The 15968-nt window shown below is 33.0% G+C and overlaps 1 protein-coding gene across 4 annotated transcripts in view; it reads right to left on the bottom strand.

The window, feature by feature from the left end:
* The window catches only part of Gpm6a (glycoprotein M6A), a 293169-nt gene that overhangs the window by 221157 nt on the left and 56044 nt on the right, over window positions 1–15968 (bottom strand). The window contains exon 2 of one of the 4 annotated variants that reach the window (XM_063234735.1): window positions 1–15968. This exon is cut by the window's left edge and continues 93309 nt beyond it. The exons of the other annotated variants lie outside the window; for them this stretch is intronic. The gene's annotated coding sequence lies outside the window, so the exon portion shown is untranslated. 4 annotated transcript variants of the gene reach the window in all.

The following is a 15968-nucleotide window of genomic DNA, read 5'->3' as shown; positions in this document are numbered from 1 at the left end:
AGCTCACTTGGAAAGGAAAGGGTTCAAGAAGAAGTTCTTCTGCAGAGTGCTCCACACACAGCTCCTCCATCTCCAACTGACCAGTCATCACTTGCAGCTATGAAACAACAAAGTGGGAGATGTGGGCAGTAACTAAAGCTGAAGATCAGTCACATGTGTGGGGTCACAGGAAGGTCAGTCCTGAGAACATGGAGGGCCCAAGGTGAGCCAGTTGAACAAGCTGTTCCAGCCCAGAAAAACAAGAAGTGCCTGAGGCAAGCTAGGTGAACAAGTTGTTAGTCAGAGGGGTTTCACCTGGCATCAGCTTGCATAAATAAACATGCTGCAGTCATTGGACAGTTTTTTTCTCCAACTAAGAGGGAGGGCTCTGCCTGACCTCAGGTTTCTGCATTTCCACTCTTGCCTTTATTTCTTCACAGTTCACCACTCCCTACCTCCCAGAAGTAGGAGTAAAGGGCTGAGAGTGTCTATAAACAATAAAGCTTGGAGACCAACAAGAAACGCATAGCTTCTTTCCTGAGCATATGGCTTTGAGGGGATGTTTCTTTCTATTAAATGTCTAGTCATTTGTGAAAACACCACACTGGTCAATACAGGCAAGGAATGTGGCTCTCACTCTAAACAAAAGTCCACAATAAGATGGTACATGTCAAATACAGATGATAGCATTTAGCAAGAGATGTATTAGTCTCTAAAGAGACTGCAAATGTGCTTTATGTCAGGCAGTGTCTCAATGGGCTGAGGTCTCCTGACACCTATCCCTCTCCTTCTTCAATACCTGAGTTGGATGCTTTCTTCAGTTAGTTCTGATTAAGAATAAAAGTCTAAACTAATATTGTGACAAAGGATCTTTTTTTTTTTTTTTTTTTTTTTAACTGGACTGTTCCTAAATACTAAAAATACTTGCCATTATTAACTGGTTTCGGAAGTGGAGAGTTCATTGTTTAGGAAATGACTGTCTTCCTTCTTAGGGGAATATAAAATTACTGTGGGTTTTAGAGGAAAAATGGAATCAGAAAACAGAAAAGTCCCTTACTTTTTCTTTGTACTTTGTAAAATGAATATCTTGACTTGAACATACTCTTTATTTCTGAATCCTAAAGGTTTAGGAAAACTGACATAGTGTAAAGATGTTTAAAAATGCCTTTTAATAATATAAACCTACTCATTAACTCCACGGGGACTTGGAATAAAAAGTTAGAATAAATAAAATGAACTATTACCAGGTGTTATTCTAAAACTATTGGTGAAATCCTGCTCAGGTGGCATAAATGTTTAACTGGGAAAACTATTCGGCCTTTTTTACTTTGTGAGTTCATGTGTGGTTTCATAGCATATGATTTCAGCACAAGCAATACAAGTTTAAAAGGATTTGGCATTACTCCCTGCTTTTACTACCATTTCCTCTATCCAAACTTTAAACATTACAATTAAAAAGTCATCCAGAAATGCTTGGCACAAAAGAAGACTGTATTTGGGAGTCATTTGGGAAAGAAAGCATTTACTGCCCAAGCGAGTGGGAGCTGTAGTGGGCCTGGTTGGTATGTGGTGGGCAGTGCAGGACCTGAAACATAGCCATGAAAACATTGCTTATTTCATTTCCCCACTCAAATTATCATGTGCAAGAGAGATAATACAAATAAGCATTGGACTCTGATTTATCTCATCTTAATATACTTGTTTTTACAGTGCAAGAATTCAGGTTATCTCAGGAATTTCTATTTAGTATCCAACTCTCAGAACTAAAATAAATAAGCTGTAATGGAAAAATAAAATTATTAATTGATCATATTCTTAATTAACTTGCATGGATGAGGTTTTAGAAAAGTATATTTTATGTATATTTCTACCATGTACATGTTCCAGGTACATTTAATATTATTAAGTAATCTATGCCAAAGGAAGATGTGGGTACACCTACTTCAAGCTATGAATTTAAGGCTTAAATGAAATAAATGAACCTATATTAATACTTAATATTTTCAGAACAATGGCTAGGTAAGTCAAATAAACAAAATTTTTAAAAGCTACAGCCTTTCCAGAAATACTGGTGAAATTTAAGATGACAGCCCTCTGACATGGAACAAAACAGCAGGCTTTAATTTTAGTACACTATTCTTTTTCTGTATCAAAGACACTTTCATAAACAAAAATGAATATCTTTATAGTCATAAAGTCACCTATTCCAATCAAAATATTTTGAAAGCCAAATCTCAAAAATAAAACCTTATTAATTCATTATTCAGTAAGGCAGGAGTTCTCAGGAAGCACTGAAACTGTTCTAATAGGCTCCTATTCTGTCATTATTCTCTGAAAAATATATTCCTGTTGTCAGGGCAAGAGGTTAAACAAATGTATTTTTAGTAAAGCACAAATACAATTATAAAACAGAATATCTAAAATTCTTAAGAAGTAGAAACATACAGAAAAAACATATGATGGAAATGTTACACAGTGATAGTGCGATTTCCTCTATATGCCATGGCTTTGCACCTGACTTGGGAGAAATGGAGACAAAGTACATTTTGAAGTCAAGCGCTGGTCCTCTGTCATAGTCATTCTCAAGGAGCCTATGCATTCCCCTATGGCTGAATGCTAAAACTATTTGATCCTGAGTTCTTTTTCTCTGGTGCTTTCTATTTTCAGCACAAACAACCATCAGCAGTTGTTTTCTTTTGACATGCTGTTTGAGCTGAAGAGATGAATAATGTCACAGTCATGAAGCACAGAGACAACATTAAGTCATTCTCAATTGCTCTTCTTTTGTTAATGGTGAAATACTCTGTTAAAAAATGTGTCTTTTTTTGCTAGAGTTTGAAAAGAGCATCAGACGTTTCAAAAAAAAAGAACCTAGAGAATTTTGTTCATCTTGAAGATTAAAATCTATGTAAATTACCTTCTTAAAAAGAGAACTTTTTAACCTAGACCAAAGAAACAACAAAAAGCAAAATATAAACCTGAACTCTAAAAAAAGAAAAGAAGAACTACTACAAACTTTTCTCCTGTTTTGTTTTTTTTTTTTTTTTTTAAGAATTTCAACAAGAGCTCATCTAGGAAAAGAGCATTTTGGATATTATACAACATATTTTATGCACTTTGCAAACTAAATTTAGATAACTATTCTCAACTGTGAATTTAATTTTACAAGAATCTTTTTTTATTGCGTGAAGTTCTTTTAAGTATTAAAAGTTGAATTTCATTTTAATCCCTTTGAATTTTTAAAAATGAAAGCTATTCAAATAATTTGAAGACTTCTGTCAAGAAGTCTGGCCCCTTTCCTGCAGATAAAAGGGCCACTCCTTTCTTCCCACATACCAAAGACCAAGACAACACAGTTATTCCCGTAACATAAATTCTTTCTCTTATATTACATAATGCCAGTATATTATTAAATAACTGACAGTCCAATCAAGAGCTATGTAGTAAAATAGATAAGAATTACAGAGATATATACAATTTAAATTACTGAACACTGTATTTGTATTTAGCTCTTCTTACCTAAACTGCCAGTTTTAGGATGAAAAGCCACATCTAATTTTAAAACAATGAAAACAATAAGTAATTGTATCATCACGGTCTTTTGCTACGATAAATATTATTACTAATATCTGTATTATACTGAATATTTACTGAGCACTTACATTGAGATAAGCATAGTTCTAAGCATTTATTCCATTTCACCGCTATACTCATTCCATGAGGTAATTATTATCCTTCGCATTTTATAAATGAGAAAACTAAACCAAAGAGAATTATTAAGTAAATATATAATTTACTTGTCAAAGGTTGAACTATACAAATTGAATCCTGGAACCTCAAATTTCCAGGTGATATATATATTTTTTTCAAGAATGAAAGTGAACCACTTATTCAAGTAACTAAGTCTGTAGGATCCATTCTAGTAGATTTACAGTACAAAAATATTAAATTTTTTTGTGAAAAGAAAATGACACTAGATAGAACTCAAGTGTACATAAAGAAAGAAGAGGGCTAGAAATGATAAATATGTAAATACATGTATGTACTGCTTTTCTGTCACTGGAACAAAATACCCAGCTTTTGGGTAAGAGTTTGCAAAGTTCATGTTTTGAGAGGATTCAGTCAGTACATGGTCACCTTTTCCAACATAGAGAAAGTGTGCGGTGAAGGACAGCTGTTCAACCCACAGTAGACAAGAAAGAGAAAAAACGGAGGAACTGAGGATAAGCTATAGCCTTCCAGTTCACACCCCACTGACCCACCTCTAACCAGGTCCCACTTCTAACAGCACATTCAGCATGAACTCACCGATGGGTTACTTCTCCCATGATCCATCACCTTGCAAAAACCCCAGTTCTGAACCCATAAAGTTTTAAGGAGACATTTTTTAATGTAAACAATAACAATACAAAATGGTCTGAATGAACCCCTCCCCAAATTCCGATGTTGTCAGTGTGATAGTATTAAAAAGTGGGGCCTTTTATTAGTCTTTAGGTCATACAGACTCCCTCATGAGTGGAACTAAGGTCCTTGTTTAAAAAACAGAAATGCTTAGCACAGCCTTCGGTCCTCTTGCGCTCTGGCTGCCCACCAAGTGAGAACACATTGCTCCTCCCCTCCCAAGGATGTAGAGTCGAGTCAGTTACTTCCTAACAGCCCTCGTCAGTCGCTGAGCCTGAAGACACATGGATTTTGGAATTCCTTTCAGAACTATAAAAATAGTCAATTATGAAATTAATCGATTACCCAGTCTGTAATTTTTATGAGGTGCTAAGGAGAGTTCCCAGGGCGTTCTACCACTAGGATGCACTCCCAACACTTTTTAATTTTTAACTTTTATTTGAAGCACTGTCTCATTAAGCTGACCAGGCTGACCTCAAACTTCTGATCCTCCAGCATCAACTTCCCAAAGAAATGGGATTACAAGCCAGTGCCACTTGCCCACGATAAGAAGATCTTTAATTTTCTCTTTAAAGCACAATAGCAAATTATCTTAAATTTATTAAATATAAAAAGTAAAATGTGTGGTGATGATACCACAAAGGAAAGAAGGCAAAATAGAAGATCATTGCTTTAAGGATCTTATTTTATACATGAAGTTAAATAATATTATATGAAAGTAAACTGCAATAACTAAAGAATACATTGTATACCCTAAAAAACTGCTAAAAAGATGAAAATGAAAAATAGTAAGGAGATAGTAAAAATGTTCAATTAAACTCAAAATGTCAGAAAAAAGTAAATAATGAACATAGAGACATACAGAAAATAAGTAAGAGGGTATACTGAGACTCATTTATACTATTAATTACAGTATCGTACATTGTCGAACAAATAAATGATTGTTGGATTACACAAAAACTATAACCCTTAATTATATGCTCTCTATAAAATAAAATAAGTAAAAAATAAAAAAGCAGAAAATATATACCACACAAATACTAATCACAACAAAATCAACAATTCTATTAAAATATCCATTTAACTAAAAATCAACAGTTTGAAAATAATATATGTGTATGATCAATAAGACAAACCAATGAAAAGACAAACCATTCTAATCTTCAGAGAAATGCAAACTGAAATCATAAGGAAATATCATTCACCCGCTGAAATGACTAAAATTAGAATATTTTAGTCATTAGACTAAAATTAACAATAAATCAGTGAAGAGATGGAATAACACTAAGACTTAATACATGGCTGGCAGAAATGTAAAACTGTACAATTTTGGAAAGAATCTGGAAGTTTCTTATACAGATATACGTAAGTTTCCCATAGGATCCCACAATTACACTTTTAGATAGTTAATAGAAATGAAAATGTATCTATACTCAAAGACTTGCATATAATGTTTTTAGAAACTTTATTACCCCAAAATGAAAAAAAAAAAAAAAAAAAAAAAAAAAACAATTGTCACACAGATATTAATTGGCGGTATACATAAATCAGCTATTAAAGCAGAGTAATGTATATGAATTGTATAAACTTTATGCTAGTGGAAGTAACCAGACATAAAGAGTTACATCTATCGGGGCTAGGGGTTTAGCTCAGCGCATAAGCACCTGCCTTGCAAGCAGGCGGACGTGAGTTCGATCCCCAGTACCGATAAAAATGAAAAAGACCAAAAAAAAGAGTTACATCCATCATACCACTTTGGCAGACTAACCCTACACTGGGAAAGCAATTATAGGTGGCCTAGAGTGAGATGGCGGCTGTGTGACTATCAGAGGGGGATGATTTCAAAGATGATAATGATTACTTAGAATTTACATTTGCCAAATTTCACTGACCTCTACACTCAAAATAGATGCATTTGATTGTAAAGGTTTCCTCCACAAAGCAACTACTACAGATGTTAATTTTATAGCACAAACTCTTTTTGTAATGCAAAAATTACCTAAATTTTAATAGTTAACCTAAGAAGAAAGGGATTATACATATGAATCTAAGAAAGCACAGATATATCACACTTTGACTATCTATCAAGTAAATGGACATTTTTTCTTGATAATTTTTACTAGTACACGTTTGCAACATATAATGCTAACATTCATTACAAGGAGTTAGGATGTATACGTAAAATATCTTGATTCATTTTACTTTCACAGCCTCACCCAATTCTTCTTCTATCTCTTGATCCTCCTCTAATGCAAAATAACTGCTTTCTTGTTTCCTATTATCTACCTTTTATTTTGCTTTTTTAGCTTTTTTATTTATATTTTTGATATTCTTGTTTAAGAGAAATCATGCATTACTTAAGCTGTGTGCCTGCTTTATTTCACTTAACATTATGGTCTCAAGGTCCTATGCTTTATACCAGTGTAATACTTCACTGTGTACAAAAACTACATTTTTTGTCCATTCATCTGTTGAAGGATATACAGGCCACTTCCAAGACTTAGCTATTATGAATTTGTGATGCTATAATCATGGACAGCCACATATCACTATAAAAAGTCTTTAACTCTGAGGATGATACTGACATCCATAGTAGTTGTACTAGTTTATATTCTCCTCAACATTGCAGAAGAGTTTCTTTTTTAATAATGTCTCCTACATTTGTTATTCTTTAATTTCTTAATGATATTCATACTTCCTGGAGTCAGAACCTCATAGTTGTTTTAATTTCTACTTCCAATGCCCAAAAAGACTGAATATTTTGCATGTATTTATTGGCCATTTGTAATTCTTCAGATAAGTGTTTATTCATTTTTTTGAAATTTTAATCTGAGTGATCTAATTTTTTTTTTTTTTTTTTGTACTGGGGATTGAATTCATGACCTTGCACTTGCCAAGCAGGAGCTTATGCTGCTGAGCTAAATCCCCGGCCCCGAGTGATCTCATTTTTTCAACTTCTTTCAATATAGTAACTATCAGTCCTCTGTCTGTTGGAAAAGGGGCATTGAAAAGGACATCAATAAATGGAAATGCACCCCCTATTCTTTTATAGGCAGCAACCAATCAGATCAAAATTCTCATATTTATCATATATACATAATATATCCTATACATATTAAAACTGACATATGTATCATATTTTGCAAATCGATTATATATGTGGCAATCCCAATCAAAATACCAACAGAATTCTTCAAAGCACTGGAGAAATCAGATTTTGGTTTTTGTTTTTGTTTTTGCTTTTCTGCTTTTTAAAGATCTTGCTATATACTCCAGACTGGCTTCAAACTTGGTATCCTGCCTCAGCCTCTCAAGCACTGGGATTACAGATGCGTACCACCTCTTTTAGCAAATAAATGATTTTTCTTAATTAAAAACCAACTCTTCCAGTTAAATTGTTAATTTGAAATTGCGATGATTAGAACACTAAAATATCACTTAAATCAGATGTAGGAGAAATTACATAAACTGTATTCTTTACAGTAAATGTCAGAAACATCATTTTTAAAAAATTAAGCACTAAAATGTATGTAGTTCAAGGGCATGCAGAGTGTTCTGTTCTAAGTTTTAAAGTTTATGAGTTTTTAAAAATTAACTGCCTCAATAAAAATGAATATAAAATCATCTTTCACACAACAGCAGGGCAATAAAGCTATCTCATTTAATTTATTTTCCTTCCATTTACAATTCTGATGCTAACATTTGTCTCCAGACACAATGACAAATTGTGTCACAAACTGCTTCCTACTGAGCATGTTAGCCTTAATGTGTAGCCCCACTTTTGAAACTATAACCTAAAATTAGCTAAGCCTTTGTATATCCTTAAAATAATAATCTAAAATCAAATTAGTACTCAAACCTTCATCTCATTTCAAAGATCATAACCAAACATGAAATTCCACAAAAGATATTAAAGCATAATCTCTTGGACCCACTTAATTCCAATTGTATTATTTTTTACTATTTTAATGAAGAGGCTACTGGAACTAAATTATCCTTCTGCTTAGCAATGGACAGCCATCTTGGTCAGGATATAGTGTTGCGTTTTTCCTGTTAGTTCCTGTAGCACAATCCGCTCTTCAGAAAGTGGTCAGTAATTCAAACGACCTCTGCATCTCTCCACCTCTGATCCTCTGAGTGCATGTCGCTTAGAGCTGCCTCTCCAAGGCTATTTATCACCCCACTCAAGGCATTCTCATTCATTGCTGGGTGGATATTGAAGAAAAAAAAGGATACTAACCAAGGTAATTTGAGGCAGTCAAATATGCAAATCCTTAATATAGAAAAAAGAAGTTGCTATCCATAGGGCTGAGCACTCTCTGCTTTTTGTGTTAACACTCCTAAAACATTAAAACTATAGCCAGAACAAACATATAGGCTGAGAGCAATCAGAATTTTAGAAATCTATGTTTCAATATGAACATTCTAAAAACAAATGTGTATATTTACATGTATCTACATATATATACTCATACATTTCTTTATAACTTATGAGGAAAAACATGTTTAACAAAGAATAAAGCATGAGTAAATAAAGATAATACAATGTACCTGAATTCAATAACTCACACCCAGTAAAAATTTTTAAATTTTATGGTTTTAAAAATATAATTAGTATTTGAAAACTTGTCTTCAACAATAAGTGTGCTACATTCACCAAATTAATAATATTCAAAAGAAATTCAATGAAATGGACATTGTGGCACACTTCTGAAATCCTAGCACTACAGGAAGCTGAGGCAGGAGGATGAAAGGACGGAGCCTCAAGCTGGATAATTTAGTAATCTAGCAAGACCTTGTCTCAAAATTAAAAAAAAATAAAAATAAAAATTTAACACTGGACTGAGAATGTAGCTGAGTTCAAAGGCTCTAAATTCAATACTCAGTGGAAACATTCTGATTCATTACAATGTTTTTTAAAAATAATGCAAAACTTGCAATAAATAGAAAAGCAATATTGTTAAGTAGTTGGAGATAATTCTATATTTCAATTCCCCAACCAATAAATATACATTTGATGCATACTTCTCCTTCCTTGTACCTAACTTTTAGTTACTTTGATAAAAGTGCTAATCTGATCAGAGTCCTTAACCTAGTAGAGCACAGCGCCCCTGAGAGAAAGGCTCATTTAGAGTTTGCTCCTGCATGTGACACAAATGTAGCAGGCAGCAGACTCTCAATGGATATTTTAATAATTAATAGTGTAATTATTAATTACTTTATTAATTAATTAGTAATCTCAAAATCATATTAAAGAAACCTAGAAGTTATGAATCATATTTTATATAATAAATGTGGAAGCATAATCCAAAAAGATATAGAACAAAAAACAATATATGAAAAAGATTCAAATAATAAAGACAAACATTTTAAATATAAAGATACTGTGAACTTCAAAAATAAGCACACCATTAGGAGAAGCACATCCTAAATTACATTAGAGAAAATATTGATGTCTATAATATATGTGAAGTCCTAAAAATAACTAAAAGCAAGAACGGTAAAGGATAAGTACTGAAAGCATACAAATAGAAAAATCACAGAAAATAAATATAAATGTCTAGTAATACATGAAAACTACTTATGTAGTGTAATTCAATTAATATCATGATAATATACAATATACTAACATATGTAAATAAGCCTGCTACTCTGATGGGCATCACCTATGGCTTTCAAGTCAGTTAGTAAACAGAAACCTGCAAATACCAGAGGATTGCAAGGGGGATATCACATGCGATTTTAAAAGTTTACTTGATTATTTCAGCAAGCTTCATTTGAAATTTTGAATTTAAATTTCATGTAAATTAAACTCTAAAAAATGAAATCTAGCTATTAAGAAAAGGGTAATACAAAACCACTAGGTTGAGAGCCAAGCTAGGTTAAATGAATAATCCTTTTGAACAACAAAAATTGCACCTAAATCTAAAAATGCTACTTAAAGCAAAAGGTGAAATCAATAATGAAATTGGTTTGGCAATTTTGGAAACTTTAATTAACTTATTTAATTTTAAAATTATTAATTATTTACATAGATATAATCTCAAGTGAATGGATAACACAGTTTGAGCTTTACCTTATTATATCTTATACTTACCCACAATGTTTTTTTTAAAATAAACTCAATAATTCATTAAATAACTAAAATGGCTTTGAAAAATGCTTGTACCTAGGAATGTCTACCTTGTTTACAATTGACAACTAAAGATACTGCACAGAATCTAAATTCCATCTACCACATCTCTGGACTGGAGCTGGATTAGAGCTAGAAGAATGCTGAGGCAGATCCTGTATTGGTCGAACAATTATAATCCCAAAACCCTGAGGGGGATCAAATAGACAAATTCATGTAGCAATCTTCATGTCTACAATTTCCGTTCTAGAACATTTAAAATTGTGAATGATTTAATAGTCTGTGTTCCTCTTGGTATAAAATCTGTTGCCCAGATTAAGAGATTTTTAACTTTCTTAAATCAATTCAATTACATTTAATAGAATTATGTTTTCCTGGCTGATATTCATTTGCATCCAGGCAAGTTAAAAATATCAAATGAAAACGCCAACAAATGCATTTTCCCCAATTACAGAGTCCACTTTTTATCAACTTAAATGCCAATATAGTTCAGTAATTTTAAAGACCCTTCAATTAACAACATACTCATTCTATTTGTCCATTAAGTGTAATAAAGTCAATCAGATGGACAAAGTCACAGTAAGATTCAACTGGAAGATAAAATGTATTTTGGAATAAACTCCTTGAGAGTGAATATACAACTTAAGACTAGAACTAGAGTATGATGGTTTTTAAAGAGAAGCAAGAAGAAAAAGTCTTGGTTTTGTAGCAGGAAATATTTCTTGTTCTTATTTTACATTTATCTACTTAAGTCTTAACAAGCAGACTAGCAGATTTGGCAATCATGGGTTTTCCCATAAGCACAAATGGAATTATAGGGCCATTACTATATATATATATATATATTTTTATAATTAGTATTACTACAACTAAGGTAAGACATCAGATTTAACTCTAGCTGGTTCTCCATCTCACTTCATACATGTAGAAATTACCTATTATGCCTAATAAGAATTTAAAATACATTTTAAAATATCAAATTATACTAGATGATCTACAGAATCTGAAAATTTCAGCAAAAGGAATTTTGATCTAAATAGCCCCAAGTGGGGAAAATATAAGTGCTCAAATACTGGTTTCTGGTTCAAATACTTAGTCCCAGAAATTTGGTAATTTTGGTTTCTAAATGACGAACAACCAGTTAGTATTGTTTTCTGACAGTGAAAGATAATGAAATGTATATTGTTATTAACTTATCAAGCAAATGTTAATGATGTCTCATTTGTAATAAACTTTCAAATCAAAAATATATATTGGTTATCTTAACATCAACCCACTTCCGAGACATTTTCATTTTACAAACAAATAGCAGATAACAACAAATTTAAAATTATGTGCAAATGTCTTTTTCAGAATATGCAGTAACAAAATGCCAAAAAGCAAGCTACAAGCTGTTTGTGGCCTAAGATATGCAAAGAATTAATTTTTGTACTGGCATATACTGTAATTAGAAATGGTTCTGTGCATCATGATTAAACCAGTAACTATGGTAACAAGAAGAGGATAAAAGAATGAAAAAGACAGAGCCTGAATAAGTCAATGATGAGCTGTTTTTCATCTATTCATCTTGAAAGTCTTTGTAATAAACAGAACTATCTATATAACACATACCAAATTCTCTTCCAATTCCTTTCATTTACAATGAGTTAAAAATATATTATTCCTCTAACATACACACTGAGTATTAGCCATAACTTACTGCAACTGTGCCACCATTTAGAGAATACACAGCTCTTAAAAATACTACCAGGGAAATGCTATTATAATATATGCATGTCTCCCTTGTTTTTATTGGGCTGCATGAAGAAAGTGACAGCAGAAGACCAAGTAGGAAATTCACAGTTTTTGCAGTCAGCCTTTTTGCCACATATTTCAACAAAAACACCTGTCTCTTAGTTGCATGAGGCAACAAGTGCACATTAACAGGCAACAAACATGGTTAGAAAGGCAACCAGTTGCAATACATTTCTTAATAATGTGCTACATAGGCTTCCAGCACTGTAGCCCTCAGGAGACATAAATATAGCAGCCATCATTTCAGACACTTTGAGGCTTTATGTACATATACATATATATATATATACCTCAAGAACATGAAACAATATTGAAAATAATTAAAGCCATGTCAAACAAGAACATCAATCAAAACTAATTGAAGCTATAATTGAGAAGTGTTTTGAAAAGAGGTTATTTTTTGTTTACTGATCATTTTTTGAAACAAGAAAAGGCTAACAAAGCCAAGTATGTGAATGTGAACAGCAATTATCTCTGTATGAAACACAGAACAAGATGGAACACTTTCAGAAAAAAAGTACTTCACTTTATGGAGTATCTTATTGTGCAGATATAAGAAATTGAATATATCACTAAAAAAGCTGATGAATATAATTAAATGTATTAAAAATGACAAAAACACCATGTTCTTATTTAGTATAAACAAGAATTTCCTATCTACCTATGTTTAAATTTAGTGATTCTATACTAAAGCTTCTGTATAAAGAATTGCAACATTTTTAAAAATCTTAACTGAATATGTATTAGCTATAAGGTTAATTAATATAAAACTCATTTTTCTTTTTCTCTGTTTTCCTTTATTTTTAGGGAGGAGGAGGTACTGGGGATCAAACTCACAACCTCACATCAGGCAAGCGCTTGAGCCACAGAGCTAAATTCCCACCCCATAAAGCTCATTATTCCTAAGATTAAAACAATCTCAACTAAAATAGGGTATCAAAATCTATTTGGTATTCCACAATACTTGCGTTCCCATTATTTTCCAACCATTTATTCCTTGTGTCAAGCAACATCAAGCACAGCCCTTGTAGGAAGCCCTGCTTTGGTTTCAGGATGTGATTGTGAACCAGAGGTCCAAATCTGTCTCACGAAGCTTCCATTCTTGTGAGAGATACAGATTACATTAGCTAAATACATAAATAAGCAAGCAGCATGATAATTTAGATTGTGAGAAGAGTTTGGAACAAATATATGCATGTTACGGTGAATATTAACCGTCGAAAAGCTGCTTTGGTAGGTAGTTCAGGGAAGAAGTTTTGAGGTACACTAGGCTTTTAGGGAGGTAGTCCATTTAAGCCAGCTGTGATGCCAGAGCAAAGGTGCCAAGAGCAGGGAAGAGAGAAGAGGGGGTGCTATGGATGGCAGCATGCAGAGCACTGTAAGGAAGGGAAGACCAAGCCACGGAAAGGCTGCAGAGGGATCAGGGGACAGAGAGCAGGGCGCCGGGGAGGTCATACTAGGGCTTCAAGTGTAGCTAACTTCTCAGCAAATTACAGTGTTCTGTCTTTGGGAGTGCTTTCTGTACAGGGTCCTTGAAGAAAGACCAGCTATGCTTACAAGAGATCTCTGCTATATTGAAAGTCAGATCAGTAAAGAAAAAAATCAAATAAGAACTTGTATTTGAAAGTGCTCTGTGTGCATAACGAAATGGGGACTATGCAGCTTTTTACTGCCTGTCCCAAGCCTTTGCTGCCTTAACCATTTTCTCTTTTGCAAGCCATATATCATAAAAGGAGCAAAGAATGCTCCAATTTTCAAAATCTGAGGGAGTTCATATAATTTTAAAATCCAAATATAGGCAACTACTTTGAAGGCAATAAGATTCACAAAGATGCCCATTCTGGTTTGACTATTGTCTCCTTTGGATTTTTTTTTTTTTTTTTTTTTTTTTTGAAGAAAACTAGCTAACAGCTTCTCAAAATTCCAGGTTATTCGTTTTTCTGTTTTGTTTTGTTTTTTCATTTGAACTTTCATGTGATTTCCACAGCAACCACTAGAGGGAAAACTTCTACTGAAGAAAGTCATTTAAAAATAAGGCCACTTGCTGCAAAAGTTTCAAGAACTCAAAAATAATATGTTCAGAATGAACAATTACAAAAGGCCCTTCAGAAACACTTTATGCATTTTCAAATCATCCTTGATAATATTTGTGCTATAACATATGTTCCACAATCATTTTTTATAACCATTACCACATTTGTTTCTCCAAATGAATGGCTAGTACAGCAGGCATTATTATATGATAGCAATGTAATCAGACATTAACTGAATTATGATATAAATGACAACCAAAGGCACTTACTGTTTTAACGATCAATATTAAAACTGAGATCTGAGTAATTTTTCAAATTCCCCAGCCCTTTTGTAAAGAAAAAAATGAAAACTTTACTCAGGATTCCCTTCATACTCTAGATTTTTAGCAAATTCCTGGGAGAGGTACATACTTAGGTAATTACTGAATACATGGGTACATTGATATATGAACGAAAACAAAATCCAAGTTCTACTCTTTCTCACTGCAATTGCTCTGCCAACATAGCACCGTACATTAAGATATGTTGACTTTCCAGTCCCTTCCCATGTTAGTAATTGTAGAAACACTTGAGGATATTATATGCAGCATATGAAGTCCAACAATAAGAGACCTTTGTGATCCAACTCAAATATGGAATCTTCATCTCATAGACTTGAATGTTTCACCTCAAAATTCATAAGGTGGAATTCTAATCTCTAATGTGATGCTATTAGGTATTTAGCTCTTGATAATTAAGTCATGACGGTATAACTTGTATGCACAGAATTAGTTTTCCGTAAGAAAAGACATGAAAAGAATGGATTTTCTTTCTGTCACTTGAGGATAGAATAAAATGACCATATCTGGGACAGATCAAGGGCCCTTACCAAGAGGTTAGTAATGTTAGCACCTTGACCTTGGACTCCCACCATCTAATTATCATAAATAAACACTTGATGTTTAATCCACCCAGCACACAGTATCAAGCATTCTGTGAGAGCAGTTCAAACTAAACCACAACTTTTTTTTTTTTTTTTTTTTTTTTATTTAAACCAGGGATCAAACTCACAACTATGTGCTTGCCAGACAGGCGCTTATGCTGCTGAGCTAAATCCCTGGCCCCTAAATCACATCATACTTCATCTTCAAAATGCTGTTTGATTTTAGAAAACTTAAACTCCAAAATTCTGATTAGTTTGCCAAATCTTTTATAACTAAGAACTATAAACACTACACATGATTAATGTAAGTATATAAACACAGTCAATGGGATAAAGGAAGAATTATAGCTGAGACTCTGTCCTTTCCTTTTTCTGGAATCTTGAAATATTACACATAAAGTTAAACTATGGATGCATGCCTTACCCAGTAACATAGTAATATTGTTAGTAACATTAATAATAACAATTCAGCCAGTGTGATGATGGCACATTCCTATAATCCCAATACTCTGGGAGACTCAGGCAACAAAATCACAAGTTCAAATTCAGCTTTGGCAACTCAGTGAGATCATGTCTCAAAATAATAAAAATAAATAAATTTAAAAATAGGCTAGGAGTATTACCTAGGGGGAAGCTCTAGGTTCAGTCCCAGCACCACAAATCATCATCAGCATCATCATCATCATCATCATCATCATCATCATTA

Source organism: Cavia porcellus, unplaced genomic scaffold (genome assembly GCF_034190915.1).
Source record: "Cavia porcellus strain 051 isolate PalLab524CR breed Dunkin Hartley unplaced genomic scaffold, mCavPor4.1 scaffold_24, whole genome shotgun sequence".
Lineage (NCBI taxonomy): Eukaryota > Metazoa > Chordata > Mammalia > Rodentia > Caviidae > Cavia > Cavia porcellus.
This window is presented reverse-complemented; position numbering and strand designations above follow the sequence as displayed.